Source organism: Giraffa tippelskirchi, chromosome 4 (assembly GCF_054371585.1).
Source record: "Giraffa tippelskirchi isolate mGirTip1 chromosome 4, T2T-mGirTip1v1.2.pri, whole genome shotgun sequence".
Lineage (NCBI taxonomy): Eukaryota > Metazoa > Chordata > Mammalia > Artiodactyla > Giraffidae > Giraffa > Giraffa tippelskirchi.
In genome coordinates, this window is record NC_137278.1 from 58,582,924 (window position 1) to 58,602,404 (window position 19,481).

At 50.9% G+C, this 19,481-nt stretch overlaps 1 protein-coding gene across 1 annotated transcript in view; it reads right to left on the reverse strand.

Moving 5' to 3' along the window:
- EDAR (ectodysplasin A receptor) overlaps nt 1-11,742 on the reverse strand; it is a 51,058-nt gene extending 39,316 nt beyond the window's left edge. Inside the window, exon 1 of the mRNA XM_081593009.1 lies at nt 11,506-11,742. The gene's annotated coding sequence lies outside the window, so the exon portion shown is untranslated. The remainder of the gene's footprint in view (nt 1-11,505) is intronic.
- Between the last annotated feature and the right edge of the window lie 7,739 nt (nt 11,743-19,481).

The window sequence follows — 19,481 nt, forward strand, 5'->3', positions numbered from 1 at the left end:
CGGCCTGGGGGCAGCTGTGCGGTGACGGGGGGAAGTGGACATTGTCTCTTGTGGGGCTGTCCCCACGTTTGCAGATGGATGAGCCAAGGTGAATGGACATGGCCTGGAGTAAGGCCCAGAGCTCTGCCCAGAGCCTCCCCAAGAGGTCTGGTGGCCTTTCACATCTGAGTCCTTGAAGAACATGCCCTTTCTGATTATTCTTTTTATAAAAAAAATTATTTATTTTTGGCTGTGCTGGGTCTTTGTTGCTATGCACGGGCTTTCTCTAGTTGTGCCGAGCAGAGGCTATTCTCTAGTTGTGGTGTGTGGGCTTCTCATTGCGGTGGCTTCTCTTGTTGAAGAGCGTGGGCTCTAGAGCACAGGCTCAGTAGCTATGGGGCACAGGCTTAGTTGGCCCCCAGCATGTGGAATATTCCTGGACCAGGGATCGAACCCATGTCCTCTGCATTGGTGTGCGGGTTCTTAATGACTGGGCCACCAGGGAAGTCCTGACCATTCTTTAGATAGGTGTTATGGTGGGCTCCATGCTTTCTCATGGGAAGACCCTCTCAGTAACATGAGATGTCCGAGCTGAGGGCGGCAGGCCTTTCGGTGTTTGTGAAAGGCCAGGAGGCCTCCCTGGGCTGAGAGGGAAGACCATCTTCTCTTGCTCAGCCTCACTCACACAAGCTAATCACACTCTCAGCTCTCACTGGATGCAGGGCTCACGCTGAACTGCCAGAGTGAATTCTGACCTAGACGGGGTTTAGGGCATCATGGACTCACACCCTCAAGGAGCCTGTTTCATCCAGGACCTCCAGCCACTGTCGTCCTGTCACCCCGGGCTACAGAGCACCGTCCTCCCCTCCTGGGGACGGGCGTCTCTGTAGGGCTGCCTGGGGATCATGACCTCATGTCCAGGGGAGGCCTACTGGGGCCTGTCTGCTCTGAGAAGAGCTGAGTATATCCTAGAAACACATTACTGGTTTTCAGGGTACAGATGGATCCAGGCAGGGTTTAGGAGGCGTGTTTACAGCCTAAAACACACCTGTCTCAGTTCCAGACACCCCTTATACTTCTGCAGTTCCCAACAGTCACCATTGACTAAGTGGCCAGGTCTCTCCTGTTATTGTTTAGTCGCTCAGACGTGTCCGACTCTTCGTAACTGCATGGACTGTAGCCCACCAGGCTCCTCTGTCCATGGGATTCTCCAGGCGATAATACTGGAGTGGTTGCCAAGCCCTCCTCCAGGGGATCTTCCTGACCTAGGAATCGAAGCCACATCTACATTGGCAGGCGGGTTCTTTACCCCTGAGCCCCCAGGGAGGCCCAGCTCTCTCCTAAGTCTCATTAAATACAAGAATGTCATTTTAAAAATCACCAAAAGATCAACTGGCAAGTTCTGGGGTCTTTGTAAGTCTGCACATCTGTAATATTTTTCTTAAAGGCTCAGAGTTTCACATTTTGTGCCGAGCAGGCCTCTGAGGGACCCTCATGTGTGGGGAAACACGCAGATCCTGCCACGAAGGGTGTAGAGCTTTAGAGAACGAGCATTGTTTGGTTTTAGCAGTGATTTTTATAAATCATTAACTTTGACTAGTAAATATTAAATTAGCTGGTTGGAATCTGAGACGCAGTGAAGCGCGGTCACAGGAAATGGATTCTGAAGCAGTGGGAAGGCCAAGCCGAAGTTCCGATGCTGGAGGGTTTCAGTGTGGCCTCTTGATATAAAGCCAGAGAAGAGACAGAAAAAGCCGTCTGGAAGCAGGGGGCATCAGCGAATTTGTTAGCACAGCTGCAAACTGGGTTAAATTAAACCCAACAGGAGAATTATCCACACACAGAGCTGAAGGAAGCAGATAATGTAAACGCAAATGAACACAATTTGAAAGTTTTCCAGAAGGAAACCATTAACCCTCGGGGGGTTTTCAGCAGGGGCGGGGGTGTGTGCGGAGCAGACGCTGAATCTCCAAGGGGGCTCAGGTGTCTGCTGCTTCCTGAAGCCGAGAAGTGCCAGCTCCAAAATGATGCCCCGTGATGAGGAAACAGGTTCACCCAAAGCTCCTGGACGCTGAGCGATCCAGGCTGTGAAGGCTCCCCCTGCCTGTCGCCCCCCTGCCCCCTACTCGTGCACTTATTCGTCCTCCTCCCTGAGAACTAAACGCAACTCCTAGGACAGACAGAACTCTCTGGCTGTTGGCTAAGGTGTTGTCCAGCTGGGAGGCTGAGAGCCAGACTGGCCACTTGCCTTTGGCCACTGTCTGCCCCCTTTGCTAGGGCCACAGGAGGCCTCCCTGGGCCCTAGCTCCACCATCTCCCAGCCTGGTCCCTGCCTCATCCCAAGCTGTTTAGCTGTTGCATTTCCCGCATGTGCATCTTACACACGGCACCCCAGGAACAGAGCGTGTAAGGCAACATCCCCTCCCTGCCCGGGGAATTCTGAGGCCAGAGCTGCCCTTTGTCCAGAACACCAGGGCAGAGGGAGGGAAGGGTAGAGAGAGCCCTGGGCGGGTAGGGGTCGAGGGGAGACACGTTGACACTGGGGGATGTCGCACAGTGGTCATCAGCGCCTGGCCTGATGGGGAGGAGCTGCTGCTCTCACCCTGAGGACCACTGGTCCCTCAAGCAGAGTTTTTGTTTTTTTAAAAAAAAGATTTATTTATTTACTTTTGGCTGTTCTGGGTCTTCGCTGCTGATCAGGCTTTTCTCTAGTTGTGGAAAGTGGGGGCTATTCTTGGTTGAGGTGCTCGGGCTTCTCACTGCAGTGGCTTCTCTTGGTCCAGAGTATAAGCTCTAGGGTGCGCAGGCTTCAGTAATTGCGGTGCGCAGGCTTCAGTAATTGCGGTGCACAGGCTTAGCTGCTCCTCGGCATGTGGGATCCTTCCCGACCAGCAATCGAACCCCTTTCTCCTACACTGAAAGGCAGATTCTTTACCACTGAGTCAGCAGGGAAGTCCTGGAGTTTATTTTGACCGTGTTTCCTGACAGCGGGCAGGCTGTGGGATGGGATATCACAGTCCTTGTGCGGGCCCACTGTCAGTGTCTGTCCCCTGCTGCCCCGTGATCTCCATCTGAAGCCCAGTCTGGCTGGCTCCTGGCTGTTCTTTAACCAGAGCTCGTTCCATCTTCTCCACAACGAGCTTGCCCTGCTGTGACCCCAATCTCCAGACAGACTCTCTGATCACACGACAGCACTGGGCTCACACTCCGATGGGGACGTTTATGCAGTGTTGTATAAGCATGGCTTACATAGGCATTTTGGGGTCAGAGCTGCCGTTTACGTGGACTGTGGCTGGGGAGGGCTTCAGTGATGAGATGGTGGGTAGCAGAGACCCAAGAGGTGAAGGAGGCATAGACGTCCTGGGTGGGAGCTCGTCGGCGGGAGAACAGCAGATGCAGCCCCTGTGGGTTGTGGGCGGGCAGCGGGAGGCTGGAGTGTCACGGTGGGGGCAGCCAGGCACCATGCTCCGCGGCGCTCGCCCACCCTGCCCCACCCTCCTCGGGGTACCTGCCCCAAGCCATGTGCTCTCGGGCTCTGGTGCCCAGCCGGCAGGGGCGGCTGCCCCAGGATCTGGTGCTCAGCCCATCCAGGGCTTTAGAAATCTCTTCAATTCACCCCACTGCCAAAACGGTTATGATACAAACTTAAATTTCCATTTAGTCTGCAGCTGCCGCCCTCCTCCCTGATCTGCCCTCTAGAGAGCCGGGGGAGGGGGGACACTGCCACTTAGCAGGATGAGCTCCTGGGCATCACTCACCCCTGAGCCTCTGCCAGGCATCCAAGAAGGAGTGATGGCACCCGATTTCACAGAGTGAATGAGAGGGGAACCCTGGAAGGCAATCAGTGTCCAGTAAAGGCTGCTTCACATAAATATTTTTTGGGCACCTACTGCATGCCAAATAGATAGGGAAACAACGGGAACAGTGACAGACTTTATTTTCTTGGGCTCCAAAATCACTGCAGATGATGACTGCATCCATGAAATTAAAAGACGTTTGCTTGCTCCTTGGAAGAAAAGCTATGACCAACCTAGACAGCATATTAAAAAGCAGAGACATTACTTTGCTGACAAAGGTCGGCCTAGTCAAACCTATGGTTTTTCCAGTAGTCATGTACGAATGTGAGAGTTGGACTATAAAGAAAGCTGAGTGCCGAAGAATTGATGCTTTTGAACTGTGGTGTTGCAGAAGACTCTTGAGAGTCCCTTGGACTGCAAGGAGATCAAACCCATTAATCCTAAAAGAAATCAGTCCTGAATATTCATTGGAGGGACTGATGCTGAAGTTTCAATACTTTGGCCACCTGATGCGAAGAAATGACTCATTGGAAAAGACCCTGATGCTGGGAAAGATTGAAGGCAGGAGGAGAAGGGGATGACAGAGGATGAGATGGTTTGATGGCATCACTGACTCGATGGACATAAGTTTGAGTAAGCTCCAGGAATTGGTGAAGGACAGGGAGGCCTGGTGTGCTGCCATCCATGGGGTTGTAAAGAGTTGTACACGACTGAGTGACTGAACTGCATGCCAGGCACCTGCTCCAGACCAGAGGGAGCCCCCATGTTCAGAGAGGGCATGACCACAGAACAAGGTGAGTGGTGGACCCCACTGTCCAGTCCCAGAGGATTCTGTCCTCTTGTTTGTGTGACTGTCAGGCTGGTTTTCATTTTGTTTTAATGTGTGTTCCGTTGTATCTGACTTTGCAACCCCATGGATTATAACCTACCAGGCTCCTCTGTCCATGGGATTTCCCAGGCGAGAATATTGGAGTGGGCTACCATTTCCTTCTCCAGGGGATCTTCCTGACCGAGGGATGGAACGTGCATCTCTTGCGTCTCCTGCATTGGCAGTCAGATTCTTTACCACTGCGCCACCTGGGAAGCTTTGTGTTAATAATTTTATTTTATTTATTTATTTGTGGCTATGTTGGGTCTTCATTGCTGCATGGGCTTTTCCCTAGGTATGGTGAGCAGAGGCTACTCTTCCTTGTGGTGCTCAGGCTTCTCATTGTGGTGGCTTCTCTTCTTGCACAGCACAGGGTCTAGGCACACAGGCTTCAATGGTTGTGGCATACGGGCCTAGCTGCTCAGTGGCATTTGGGTTCTTCCCGGATCAGGGATCAAACCTGTGTCTCCTGCATTGGCCGGCGGATTCTTCACCACTGAGCCACCTGGCAAGCCCCTGTGAGGCTGTTTGTGCTGGTTCATTCTTTTCATCCTATGAGCCATGAGAACATACATCAGGCCTTCTTTTTCTTTTATATCCTTCCAAAACCTTGAGCAAGATTCAGAGCGTAAGAAAGCACCCACTGAGGCCCCAAGGAGCGTTTTTCAGGTAACAGGAAGGACAGCCCCAGTTGCACCGTCCAGGCTCCTGTTGAGAACCCGGCAGAAGGGTGGAAGGATGCTTGCTGCAGGAGGCCTGCACCTCCAGAGGCCCTGCTTTGATTAATTGATGCCACAGGAGGTAAACAGCCAGCTCCTTAGGAAACACGGACGTGTGTTTGTCAGTGTCTCGATTCTGTTGATTCTGTAAACATAAGGAGAGGCCAGCATTCTGCTGCTCTGACTTTTGCAATCGTCACAAAATAAATATTTGCCTTCAAAAGCAACAACTGGGAAAGCCGTCAAGGTAATATTCTCAAGTGCCACCCCCACGTCCCAGCCAGTCATGAAGTCAGAGCCGAGAGCCGCGTGTGGTCTGTTTGGATGATGATTTTTGTGTGGAAACTTGAGGCTGGAGACTGACAGGTAGCAGTTTGAGAGAAAGTGTGGTTTCTGGGTTTTTAACACCTGTGTGCTTGCTCAGTCGTGTCTGATTCTTTTGCAACCGCATGGACTATAGCCCACCAGGTTCCTCTATCTACGGGATTTCCCAGGCAAGAATACTGGAGTGGGTTGCCATTTCCTATTCTAGGGGTTCTTCCCGACCCAGGGATCGAACCCACATCTCCTGCATTGGCAGGCGATTCTTTGCCAATTGCACCACCTGGGAAGCCACTTTTAGAGTCCACTTAAAACTGAATGTCCCCAGTCACAGGGATGTTCTGCTTTGGTTTCCTCTGACTGTAAAATGAGGAGCAAAATGGCTTAGATGGTTGCTAACAGGCCATCAAGTCATTTGCTCAGACCTTGGAGTCATGGGGACAGGGCTGGGCCTGCTGGAGCCACTGGGGTAGATCAGGTGTCTTCTGTGTGTTTGCACATCTTAGGGACTGATCTCTCTCTCCAAATCCCCCTAAAGAATGAGCTGAAATTTAAAGAGGTTCTGCTGAAATTAAAAGACATGGGTTGGACGATTTATCTCCCTAAAGGAGCCCGTCAGCTGAGAACCACACTGCACTGAGACGCCACCCCGCCGCTGCCTGCTGGGGTCTGTCCTTCATGGAGATGCCGGCTTTCTGCAGAGAACGGAGTGTCTAAACAGCCCCAGAGTGTGAATTCTGATAGATTTTCTTCATTTTATGGGCAGGAAGTCTTAGGAACAGCCACTCTGAGCCATTATTAAGAACTAAATCTTAAAGAAAATGGACCTTGAGAGTCATGAAGTGCCTTTAAGAAAGTATAATTCAATATTTTTAAAAACTAGGGCTTTTCCGGGACTGATGTGATGTTCGTTAGGTAAGAACACAGGCCTCAAACAAACCATTAAAACCATAAACAACATCTACAAGGTCAACAAAACCACCCGAACCAATAGCCATTTGCATCCATTCCATCCCTCGCCGTGGTCTCCGGTACCATCAGAGGGCTGGCTGGATGCCAAGTGGATGAGTCCCCCCACCTCCCACCCCCAGCTCATCCTCAGGACCTGTCCATGAGCTCTCACTGCCCCGGGCATCCCAGAGACCCTTCCTCTAGGATGACTTCCTGCCCAATCCATTTCCGTGGTCCTGTTGCTTGGGAGAAAATTCACACCTGCCAGATGCCAGTGTCTACCTGCTGGAGGGGCCAAGCAGCCGAGTTCTCCTGACTCCTCAAGGGCCAAGTACAATGGACAGAAGCAGCTCTGACTCGCCAGCTGGGCGCTAAAGCGATCCCTGACTCAGTTCCCTAACAGCTCCCTGGACAGAGGAGAAGGCTTCCAAACTGACCCATCAGGGCACTTCTCTGTCCATCAGCTCTGTCTCTCCCCCAGTGCTGGGAAATGTGTCCCCATCTCTCCAGGAGAAACAGGGGGAGTGGAGCCGTGAGGGGCTCTGGGCTGACTGTGGGAGCATCCAGTCGGGCTGTGAAGGGTGGAAGGCCATATATCTGCCTCTACAGGAATGTTAAGTGTTTCCTTCCAGTTTGAAACTTTTAAAAATGTAAGCACGTTTCAAGCTGAAATCTGTAAACATTTTCCCAGAAAGGGCCCCTTTGTCATTGTTAACTTCTAAGAGAGTCGATGTTGGGTTGAAAGCCCAACTGCTCCTATTGCCTGCCTCCAGCCCCACCAGCCCCAGCAAGGTCCTCAGAAGGAGGCTACCTGCAGATTGACTTGTGGGGGTGGGTTTCACATATACTACCTGGCCTTGCTGTGGGCACTGAGGGTCTCAGAATGACACTGTACCATTTAGTCTGCTTTCCCACTGCCCTCAGCGAAGCCCAAACTCCTTGCCGTGGCCTCCAGCCCTGCTCCCTCCATCCTCAGTCTCCTCTCATCTCCTGTTTGCCCCTCTTCCCTCAGCTGTAGCCACACTGCCTTCTTGCTGGGGTGGGGCGTCTCAGGTGCACCCCCACCTGGCCACCCCTCAGATTGTACTGCTCAGGAGGGGCCCTCACTCTGACGCAGGCTCTTCTCTGCCCACCTGTGTGTTTGTTCCTGGTCCAAGGTTTACTGAAGTGTCATTTTTGTGTCTGGACTGTGGCTCCACTCTCCTTGCGAGGAGGCCAGCACCCCAAAGTGGGGTCATTTCCACCACCACCCATGGAGCTCCGTGTCTCCAGTCCCAGGACAATGCCTGCACCCTAGCAGGTGCTCGGAAAAGATTTGTCAGGTGAATAAATGAACATTAAACATACTCGGAGACTGAACAAACACAACAATGAGACACACATTAAATCCGCCATGAAATCCTACCTTCTCTTTCCTGGGTTCAAAGTTTAAGAACTATGGAACTGGAAACATGGCATCATGGACATTTTAGTGGGAAAGATTTGGCCCGACAGCTGTCAAACCACGGCCTCTTGGTTTGTGTCTATAATCTGGATTCGCGTGTCTGTCTTCACGTCCTGAGAAAGTGCTTTATGCCAGGATTAAGGTGCTGTTGGCAGAATTTTCTCCCTATTGTTTTCGGGTGACTACTGTCTTATTTCAGTGTTTGCGCTCACCTTGCAATTGCTATATCCAGCCTCTGAAATGTGTTAGCCGTGAAGGATCTAGAAACAGCACAGCTGAGCAGGGCTTCCGAGCATAGTGATGGCAGCTCCGCCCATCAGGAGAGGGGGTTCCCAGCTGGGCACAACCTCGCCAAGTACAGGGCATGGCCTGCGAGTGACTGAGGACTGGACCCAGGGGAGTGGGTCACGGCTGCCCTCTCACGTGAGCGCATCTCCCCATGGAAGGCTCGGCACTGCTGTCCTGCTGGACCCGTCTGCTGGAGACAGAGTTCTCCGAGAACTGTGTACCCAAGACTCCAGGCATTTCTGGGGCCCCTGGTATCTGCCTGTCCCACCCTGGATGACCAGGCACCAGGCTTGAAGGAACACCGTGTCTCCGAACCCAGAGGGGTGGCTCTGCCAATGGGATCTACCCCATGGTGGGATTAGAACTGCCAGCAACCTTTCTCTGACTCGAAATATCCCACCCACCACCCATCATGGACACTATCACTGAGTGCCCTCCATTCTCGAGGGGCACTGAAGCTCCCTCGTGTGGTGGGATCCCTCACCCACTCTCAGGCTAGGCCCACCCTGCCCTGAGACCCCAGCTGTGCTTCTCCTGAGCTCTGACCTTGTGGGATCACCCAGCCAGGGTAACTCTGCTCCTGGGACAGACCCTGGAGAGGAGTTAAGTGCAGAGCAGTCTCACTGTTCCTGCTGACAGAGGCCAGGCCTGAACCCCAGGGTGACGTGAACATCTCTCTTTGTTGCTATAATCAGCAGACTGAATCACCTGAAATCCCTGTGGTCACCTGTCTGCACTGCAGAGAGACAGCCGCACCTCATTTCCATCTTGCTTTCCTCTGTCACCAAATCTTTGTGGGGGCAGCTCCTCGAGATAATGCATAGTGTCAGGGCTGACATGACCCCTGAACTTGAGGTCAACCTTTCATACCTGGGATGGTGGGGCTGACACGACCCTGAACCCGAGGGGTGTACCTGGGGTGTCTGGCGCCCTCTCGGCTCGTCCCCACAGAGGCAGCAGCAGTAGGTCTGGTTTCTGCCAACTTTCCACCTACAAGGTGTGCAGCATGAGCCTGAGCGCCCGGTGGTCCACCCCTGTCAGCCACGCTGGGGTCACACCATCACCAACCCTGTGGCCAGGCATCCCTTCCCCTCTAAGCCTTGATTCCCTCGTTTGAAAAGCAGAGAAGACAAGTGTGAAAGGTGAAGTGTAGAAACACAAAGCAGAGGCTAAGTGCCCACATGGCTGTTATCCCTCACTTTATTTCAGGCAATAAAATCCAAGATTGAATAAAATTCTAGCCCACGTGTGTGAGCGCACGGCGGACAGCAATCTCACTGTGATACAGGGGCTCCACCTTTGTTTCCTAACTGATCTAATGCGCTAAGTGAGCTTAATGCAAGTTAATTAACGATGCTGTTGGCAGGCGGAATTACCTGAGCAGAGCCTCGAACAGCATCAAAGCCAGGAGCTGGCAGGTGTCAGCCGGGACAACTGAGGAAAGCAAGCCCGGGAGGGAAGCTCGGGAGGCGTGCAGGCAGGACCTGGGGGCTGGGAGGGGACCGCCGGCTGAGCACTTCATCACTGGGCCAGCTTCCAACACGCCATCCTGTTTACAGCTTCTGTGTTTGAATTTCAGATTTACCTGAGTCTTTGAAGCTGGGTTCCTAGGCATTTCCTTGAGAATGAACTTCATTTTTTTGCAAACTGCAGAAGTTAGGAAGAAAACTTGGGTGACCTGTCTTTCATCTATGGTCCTTGGGGACCTCAAGAATTTTGATGGGAGGAGGATGCCCCCAGGTAAAAGAGCTGGTGACATGGGGGTCAGACCAGGTCTGTGCATGGCAGAGCTGCATGAGGGGCTGGGGTTACACACTGACACCCAGGGAAGAGGGCGAGGCCCCCTTCAAGTCTGAGCTTCACAAATACAAATCTTCCACAAAGCAAAGACCTTGTTTACTTTCAGAAACTGGATGGTAATCAAAGAGTGACGTTCAAACATTTCAGGGAAATTTTATTTACTTATTCCTCCAAAGACATGTGCTTCCAGGACTGCCCTCCGAATGTGCTGTCATGGGACTGTCCTTCACCGCCTGGCTCACCTCGGGGAGGGGAGGGGGGCAGAGAGACCCCAGCTGAGCCAGCCCAGGCAGGGGCCATCCTCTCCCTGGTGACAAGGGACCTGGGATGTCGTCAGGACCAACGCCCATTCCCCAATTTTGCAGAGTAGCCCTCCCTCTGGCAGACCCTGTAAAGATGTAACTTGGAAGGTATTAAGGCTTAGAGATCTCAGAGTTGGGCAGGAAATATTTCTGTTATCTGAACTGATTCTTTTTTCTCCTTTGGTGCATCATGGTTTTTCCCTCTTTAATATTTGAATCAGCTGCAGTTTCACTCTTAGTTGCAAAGTGTCTCAGCACAACTTCAGAACCTCAGACAGGACGGGCTGAGCTTCCCCTCTCATCGCGATTACCCCCCCGACTCCATCAAACTCCCCTGATAGATGAAGGGACTTTCACTCCTCCTTACTCACCCCTGTGGCTTTACCGTCCCTCTTGGACCCTCCCCCCTGTCCTGCTGCCCAACACCTCTAGCCTCCTGGGAGAAGCAGGTGCAGTTACGGCGGGAAGATGGGGAATCAGTGGCTCTGGGGCAGGAGCGCTAGTTGCCCCTGAGCTGTCCGGGTATCGAGCGGAGACTCAGCTGGAGTGACAGCCGGAGCCACCAGACAAGTGCCTCCACCCAGTCACTCTCTGTCCCCTCACCCACCCCAAAACATGGGGGCCACAACTTTGGCCTTGATTCAGAACCACCCAGGAAGGTGGCTCCGGGGACCCTTGGGGACCCCCGCTGCTGCACACAGTTCACCATCCCGGAGCAGCACACCTCCAGGCTCCAGGAGACCCCAGGGTCTCAGCACTGAGCCCCCAATCCTGCTGAGCACACAGATGCAGCTCCTTCGCCAGACACACAGCTAGTAGCAAAATGGGGTGTCTGGTGTTTCCCTGAAAACAAAGGAACACTCTCAGGTCTTAGAACCAGTAGCACAGACGCATGGTAACCGGGAAAGCTTGTTGAAACGCAACCCAAAAATGACACGCATTTCAAAAATGCACCCGGGCTGTCCCAGACGGTGACACCTCCGTCTCATCCATAGCCCAATCGCTTAGGAAACCACGAGAGAAGGATAAGCCTTACCTGGACCCCGCTGGGGGGTCTGTTTCCAATCCCAGCAGAAGATGGTCCCTGAAGAAAGCCAGGCTCCGTCCCGTTGCGGTCCCTGGGCTCACAGGTGGCTGCAGGCCATGTCCAGGGAGCAGGTGCTGGAGGGGCAGGCGGCCATAGAGCTGCCCGGGCTCCGGTCGCTCACTGTCAGCCCACTTCCCTCCGCTCCCAGGACTCCGTGCTCTTCCCTGACTGCCTGTCCCCTCCCGGGGCCTCCCGCATGTGGACTCACCTGCGCCCTCTAGAGGCTTCTCCCTGAAGCAGCCACCAGTGTTGGGGCGGTGGGGGCCGGTGGAGGGGGAGGCGCGGGGGGCGGGGGACAACTCAGCTCCGGCCCCCTGCACCTGCTCTGACTTCCTGCCCAAAGACACCTTTGGAACTATAAAATCATTGACTCCCTTTTCTTAGGGGGTGGGGGTCTTGCTTCACTTCAAACAAGCAAAGCCTTTGAGCACAAGAACAGCAGAAAACTAAATTGGCATCAAAATCCTGTTCATCAAAGTGCTCACCCAAGGATCCCCATTGAGATGGCCACTGACTGGGCTACCACCTCCATCCAGCTGTGAAGCCCCTTCACTGTTCCTGCCTGTCCCCCCACACCCACATTTCCTGCAGGTGAGTCACCAGGACTGCACTTCTGTTCCCCCCCACCATACACCCCCTATGACTGCAGAAAACCATTGTTGTTGTTCAGTCACTCAGTCGTGTCTGACTGTGACCCCATGGACTGCAGCACACCCACAACACACCTGTCCTTCACCATCTCCTAGAGCTTGCTCAAACTCATGTCCATTGAGTCGATGATGCCACCCAACCATCTTGTCCTCTGTCATCCCTTTCTCCTGCTGCCTTTAATCTTTCCCAGCATCAGGGTTTTTTCCAGTGAGTCAGCTCTTCACATTAGGTGGCCAAAGTAATGGAGCTTCAGCTTCAGTATCAGTCCCTCCAATGATTATTCAGGACTGATTTCCTTTAGAATTGACTGGTTGGCTGCTGGGTATACACACCGAGGAAAACAGCATTGAAAGAGACACGTGTACCCCAATGTTCATCGCAGCACTGTTTATAATAGCCAGGATATGGAAGCAACCTAGATGTCCATCAGCAGACGAATGGATAAGGAAGCTGCGGTACATATATACAATGGGATATTACTCAGCCATTAGAAAGAATACATTTGAATCAGTTCTAATGAGGTGGATGAAACTGGAGCCCATTATACAGAGTGAAGTAAGCCAGAAAGAAAAACACCAATACAGTATACTAACACATATATATGGAATTTGAAAGATGGTAATGATAACCCTACATGTGAGACAGAAAAAGAGACACAGATGCATAGAACAGTCCTTTGGACTCTGTGGGAGAAGGTGAGGATGGGACAATCTGAGAGAATAGCATTGAAATGTGTATTATCATATGTGAAACAGATTACCAGTCCAAGTTCGATATATGAGACAAGTGCTCAGGGCTGGTGCAATGGGATGACCCAGAGGGATGGGATGGGGAGGGAGGTGGGAGGGGGGTTCAGGATGGGGAACACATGTAAACCCATGGCTGATTCATGTCAATGTATGGCAAAAACCACTACAATATTGTAAAGTAATTAGCCGCCAACTAAAATAAATTAATTAATAAAAAAAAAATTGACTGGTTGGATCTCCTTGCAGTCCAAAGGACTCTCAAGAGTCTTCTGCAACATCACAGTTCAAAAGCATCAATTTTTCAGGGCTCAGCTTTCTTTATGGTCCAACTCTCACATCCATACATGACTACAGGAAAAACCATAGCTTCGACTAGACAGACCTTTGTTTGCAAAATAATGTCTCTGCTTTTTAATTCAATGTCTAGTTTTGTCATAGCTTTTCTTCCAAGGAGCAAGCATCTTTTAATTTCATGGCTGCAGTTACCACCTGCAATGATTTTGGATCCCAAGAAAATAAAGTCTGTCACTGTTTCCATTGTTTCCCCATCTATTTGCCATGAAGTGATGGGACCGGATGCTATGATCTTTGTTTTTTGAATGTTGGGTTTTAAGCCAACTTTTTCCCTCTCCTCTTTCACCTTCTTCAAGAGGCTCTTTAGTTCCTCTTTGCTTTCTGCCATAAGGGTGGTATCATCTGCATATCTAAGGCTGTCAATTTTTCTTCCAGCAGATAACCATACATCCCATGTAACTCTAGAGAACCATATACCCCCTATGACTACAGATAATCATAGACACCCCATATAACTCTAGATAACCATATACCCTCTTCGACTGCAGATAACTAACTATACACCCCCTGTGAATGCAGATAACCATAGACACCCTATCTAATTCTAGATAACCATATATACCCCGAATGAGGCAGGCATCACCAGATTTTATCCACTGATGTGAGGTTCTGTGTTTATTTAACTGAACTTGGTCAAACCCAACATGTGCTGATAATAAAGAACTAAGTCTGGCTACTCTTTTCTCCCTGTTTGCCCAGGGTTTGTACCCTGGACATTGCTTCTCACAAAGGAACCCTCTCCAGGGAGGGGGCACAGACATGGTGTAGAGGAAGCTGCGGTCAGGGCTGGCTGGGGGCTAAGTGAGTGTCCGACTGTGCCCTTAGTTCCCCCTGCTTGCCTCCCTGTGACATCCACTCCTGCCCCCCAGTGATGTCAGCAGTAAACTGAAATATAATTGAAATTGATCCTCCCATGAATGACCTTGGGAGCCTGAGCAGCGCAAAGGTTCAAAATGCTAACTCTTTTTCGTGACCTGCAATGTTGTCATTCAGCCTCATAGCACAGACCAGTGTGCTTTTCTAATAAAGGGAAACAGATGAATCTTATGAGACCTATTTGCAGCAGAAAAACTAAGAGAAGGGGGAAAACTGAATTTGGAAATACAAAATATTGACATCTTCATTTAAACATCAACAAATTCATTTTCCAGTATACAAGTTCATATATCTCTCAGTCTTCATGGCTTTGGGGAAATGGGACAGTGGCCCAAGAAATGGCCACTGTGTTATCAGTGGGAGCTCTCGACATGTGGGGAGTCTGAGCCCACAGTATGAACAGGTTACATAGTCAGTTCAGTGCATTATATGTAACAGAGTTTATTAATGCAATCTTTAGCATATTTATGAGAAAGTTTCAGAGTATATCTGAAGGCAGCAAAAGCATCAGTTTACAAGGATAATGTGTTCTGGTGGTGTTTAATTCCACAGCCCTTCCTCCTTACCTGTCGTCAGAAACTGGGCAACAGAGGTAAACTCGAATGGGTCCATTTTAACAGGGATCCCCCCTGGCTGGTCGAGTTGCTGCCCAGTCTCTGTCTCAGTGCTCCTGTGGATGAGGTACCCTCACAGCTCCCTGTGGCTACTGCTGCAGAACTGTCCCCAGAGCCAGCACAGGGGCGAGGGGCGGCGGGGTTTCCAGAGAGGCTACCTCATCTGATGGGGGCTTCCAGAGAGGCTGCCTCATCTGTGGTGGGGGGGCTTCCAGAGAGGCTGCCTCATCTGAAGGTGCTCCTTCGGGAGCTGGCTCAGGAGTGGGGGCTTCTACAGTCCTTGGTGATTGTACGTGGAGCCCCGACAACTGTTGCTGGAACACCAGTCCACAGAGCTTCAGGGGCAGCTCACAAATCTGGATTTTTAAAAAACAGGAAATCATCTCAGTTTTCAGTGTTGACAGCTAACACAACTGTGTGGCCCAAACAAACACAAACGACATCTCTGATCTAGGTCAGCCCTGGAGCAGCACCTGGTACCCTCACAACCAGACTCAGTCCTCCATTAGGTCAGCTTTGAACTTCAGACGCTAATAGCAACAAAGGGGTAAGGTTTCAAGCCATTCTGCTTTTCTGAAATGATTTTTGCAAATAAACCCACCCATTTCATGTTCTTACTGTCCTCATGACTACAGAGTTTAAATTTTCACTAGCATGAAGGTGCGGTTCTGTGTCGGGGCCTTAGTGCAGGAGCAGCATCTGAGTGAGTTGACCCCTCCCTCAGTTTGCTTATCGCCCTCCTAGGGTGAGACAACAGGGCTCGGCCTGAGCCTGGCCTGACTGCTGAGTGATGCCAGCTACCGCTTCCTGAATTAGAGATCACCACCTCTTTCAAACCACCCAGTTCATTCCATACAGTCACTTCTGACTGTAACTAGGGAGGCTCGTGGATCCTGCAGCTACATGGCAGCTCAAACCCTAGTGCCAACCAGTTTACAGAATCACCAGGATGACTTTGCCCCCCACCCTACTGAGCAGGGAGACCCTGGAGTGAGGCAGACATCAAGTACCTGTGTTATTCCGAGACTAGGCATCAAGTGTGACTTGTACTCTTTTAGCATAAAAGCTCGTCATGTGGTAGTAACGCACGAAGATTCCTGGGAAGGCTGATGGCAGAAAGCATTAGCTGTGATGTCTGTACTTCTCAGCTCTTACACTTTATAAAGACTTGCGAAGTCCATGTGATTAAGACTTTTATGTCTTCTATAAGGCAAAGATTGAATCATTTTGTTTATAAATCACACAATTTCCTGCTTTATTCTTAGAGAAATGTGGCAGGAGCATGGATAGAAATGCAGCCCCTTTGGCTCTGTGACTTTCCATCTGAGGCAGAGGTCACGGGCTTGAGTTCAGGCTATAAGAGATGGAGGGTTTCATCAGACCCGGCTTCTCAACTGCCCACTAAGAGATGGAGGGTTTCATCAGACCCGGCTTCTCAACTGCCCACTGGATTCAGACCCACCCTGGGCTCCTGGCGCTGCCGCCTCACCTGTGTCCCAGCAGAGACCAACCTGCCCTTCAAGGCAGCCTGCAGGGCTGAGGCCAGCCTGTGCATTCCCTTCATCACAAGGGGCAACAGGAATGGCTTCTGGGAGCACGAAGACCCCACACAGAAGTCCAGCCACATGTCAGCAGGGCCAGGAGCTTGAGTCTAGTGTGTCTGTCCCCTGGGAGGTCTGATCTTTCCAGAATCATCAGAGTCAGGGCAGAGAAGGCATGCCGGGTGGGGAGGCTACAACTGAGATGCAGACTGCATCCTGTGAGGAGCACAAAGGAGGAAAGAAGAAATCCTAGGAAAGTTCTGGCAGAACAGTTCCCCCCCCCCCACCCTTGGAAACGGGGGCAGTCCTGGAGAAGGAGCACAGGACTCAGGCCTTGATGGGAGAGGATGACATGGACGATGGTGTTTCCCATGCCCCCAGCACCTGCACTTTGCATGATTCGGACAGAACGACCCACAGAGCAAGCCATCCAACCATCATACCCACCACCCCGTGTACAGGTGAGAAAACTGAGGATTCACCTGATGGAGCAACTTGCCCACTTGGCTCCTAGGGTACAGAGCCAGATAACCTCCTGCTCCAGGTGATCTTCCTAGTCCTGATGACCTCCTGCTCCACATGACCTTCCAGTTTCAGATGACCTTTGTGCCAGGTGACCTCCTACTCCACGTGACCTTTCAGTTCCAGGTGACCTTCTGCTCCAGGTGACCTTCCAGTTCCAGGTGACCTTCAACTCCAGGTGACCTCCTGTTCCAGGTGACCTTCCTACTCCAGGTGACCTCCTATTCCAGATGACTTCCTGCTCCCAGCAACCTTCCTGTTCCAGGTGACCTTCCAGTTCCAGGTGACCTTCCTACTCCAGGCGATCTTCCTGTTCCAAGTGACCTCCTGCTCTAAGTGACCTTCCTACTCCAGGTCAGCTTCCAATTCCCGATGACCTCTTGCTCCAGGTGACTTCCTATTTCAAGTGACATTACTGCTCTAGGTGACCTCTGCACTAGTCTGACTGCTGTTTCTTTGTTTAAACACCAAATTCATAAAGAGATCGTTTTTCTGAAATGGTGAATCACGTAGGGAATGGGTAATGAGAGTATTTCACAGATTCCACCGCCCCCCCCAACAACGCCTCCTGCAGAAGCACTAGGAGTTGAGAATGAATAATTCCGCCCCCTGAATTCCCTCAGAGATCCTGCCTCATGGCCCTGCCAGTGTGGGATCCTGGATCTCTGGCCTCCATTGTCTGTGCATCTCCTGCTGCAGAGGAAGCTCATGGGGGTAGCATGCATCCCTGAGCCCCACACAGAGCACCCATGTGTGTGAGCTCACGGCGGAAGCCCAGCTTGTGTCTGTGGAGTGAAAGAATGAATGGATGAGTGAGTGAATGAGGTGGACATGAAGAAGATGAAGGAGACCACACTTTATTCACTTTGCTAACTGCACCTGCCAAACACTGACCTGCAAAAACAAATTCAATTCTTAACAGAAGTATTTTGGCCCCTTGCTGTAACCTGTGGTGAGCACTGGGGAGGGGTCCCTGGGTGCTCAGTCCCCCGCACACATTTGACTGTAGTGCCAACACATGGCTGAGCAGCTGCTGGAGATCGGAGAAGAGAAACACTCCCCATACCTGGTTGAGTGTTTCACAGAGCGGATTACCTCTCATTCATATCTGATATACTACTTACACACTTAGGTAAAAGGCTAGGCTGATAAATTTCAGTGGGGAACATTTGTTACATGAGCCTTTAAAAATAATGAGACTGATTTTTTCCTGTAAGAACAGTCTGCCAAAGATTTGAGCAACACAGAATAACCTAAAATGTTCATAATCTCACCACCCAAGGTCACTGGTTAACATCTTGATGCTGATTATGTCAACCTTGTTCTCAGCGTTATTTCGTTCCATATCTGTGATCACACTGTACATACAATTCTGTGTTCTGTCCTCTTTGTCTGTATTTTGCGTATCTCACTTTACATAATCTCCTAGAAATCCCTGATAGCTCAGTTGGTAAAGAATCCACTTGCAATGCAGGAGACCTTGGTTCGATTCCCAGGTCGGCAAGATCCGCTGGGGAAGGGATAAGGCTACCCACTCAAGTATTCTTGGACTTCCTCTGTGGCTCAGCTGGTAAAGAATCCACCTGTAATGTGAGAGATATGGGTTCGATCCCTGGGTTGGGAAGATCCCCTGGAGAAGGGAAAGGCTACCCACTCCAGTATTCTGGCCTGGAGAATTCCATGGGCTGTATTGTCCATGGGGTTGCAAAGAGTTGGACACGACAGAGCGACTTTCACGTCACTAGAAACAGAGTTTTCACAGCTAGTTAATGTTCCATCACCTGGATGTGCTACAGTGTACTTAACAGTTCTAACTCTGGACATCATCAGTGGACACTTCCTCTCAAAAGTGTTAGTATGTACCTTTAGACTCCCTGTTTTCTGGATCCCAGGCTTTCCACTTTGTTGCTTTATCCTCTTGTTCTGTTGGGCACATTCTTAGGCTCCTGATGAACAGCAGGCAATCCTAGGCAGTGACTGTTCTAGGTCTCGATTGTCTGAAAATGTCCCCATTTACCCTGTTAACTTGTGGCTTTAATGGGTGTAAAATTCTAGGTTAGAAATCGTGTCCTTTGAACCACCGGTGCTGAAGTTGAGAGGGTCACAGTCATCTGGCTCCTGGTCTCTGCAGTTCATCTTTCTTCTGCTTTTCTCTCTGGAAGTTTGTAGGGTCTTTGTATTCCCCAGACTCTGAAATGCCATGACTTTTTTACCACCATCTGGCTCTGCTTTCACTCATTGTGGGGGGCTCAGCGGGCCCCCACTTCTGCACCATGTCCCTCCCTTTTCTCCTGACGGAAACCCTATCATCCAAATATTGAGCTCTGGACCTGAGTTTTCTAATTTTCCTTTTTTGGTTGATTGGCTGGGTTTTGCCCCTTTCTCCTTTCTCCTTTTGGGGGAATTTCCTTCACTTTACTTCCAAACCCATCCATCGGGTTTTTACCTTCTGCTGTTATTTCTTAATTTCCCAGAGATCTTTTTGTTCCCTAAAAGTGGTACGAGTGACTCTGCTGTTTCGTCTCAGACGCTGTGCCATCTCTCAGAAGGTGATGATGCTGGTGACCTCAAGTGACCGCCTTCTGGTTGAGGTTTGTCAGGTTTTATCTGTTTCACCA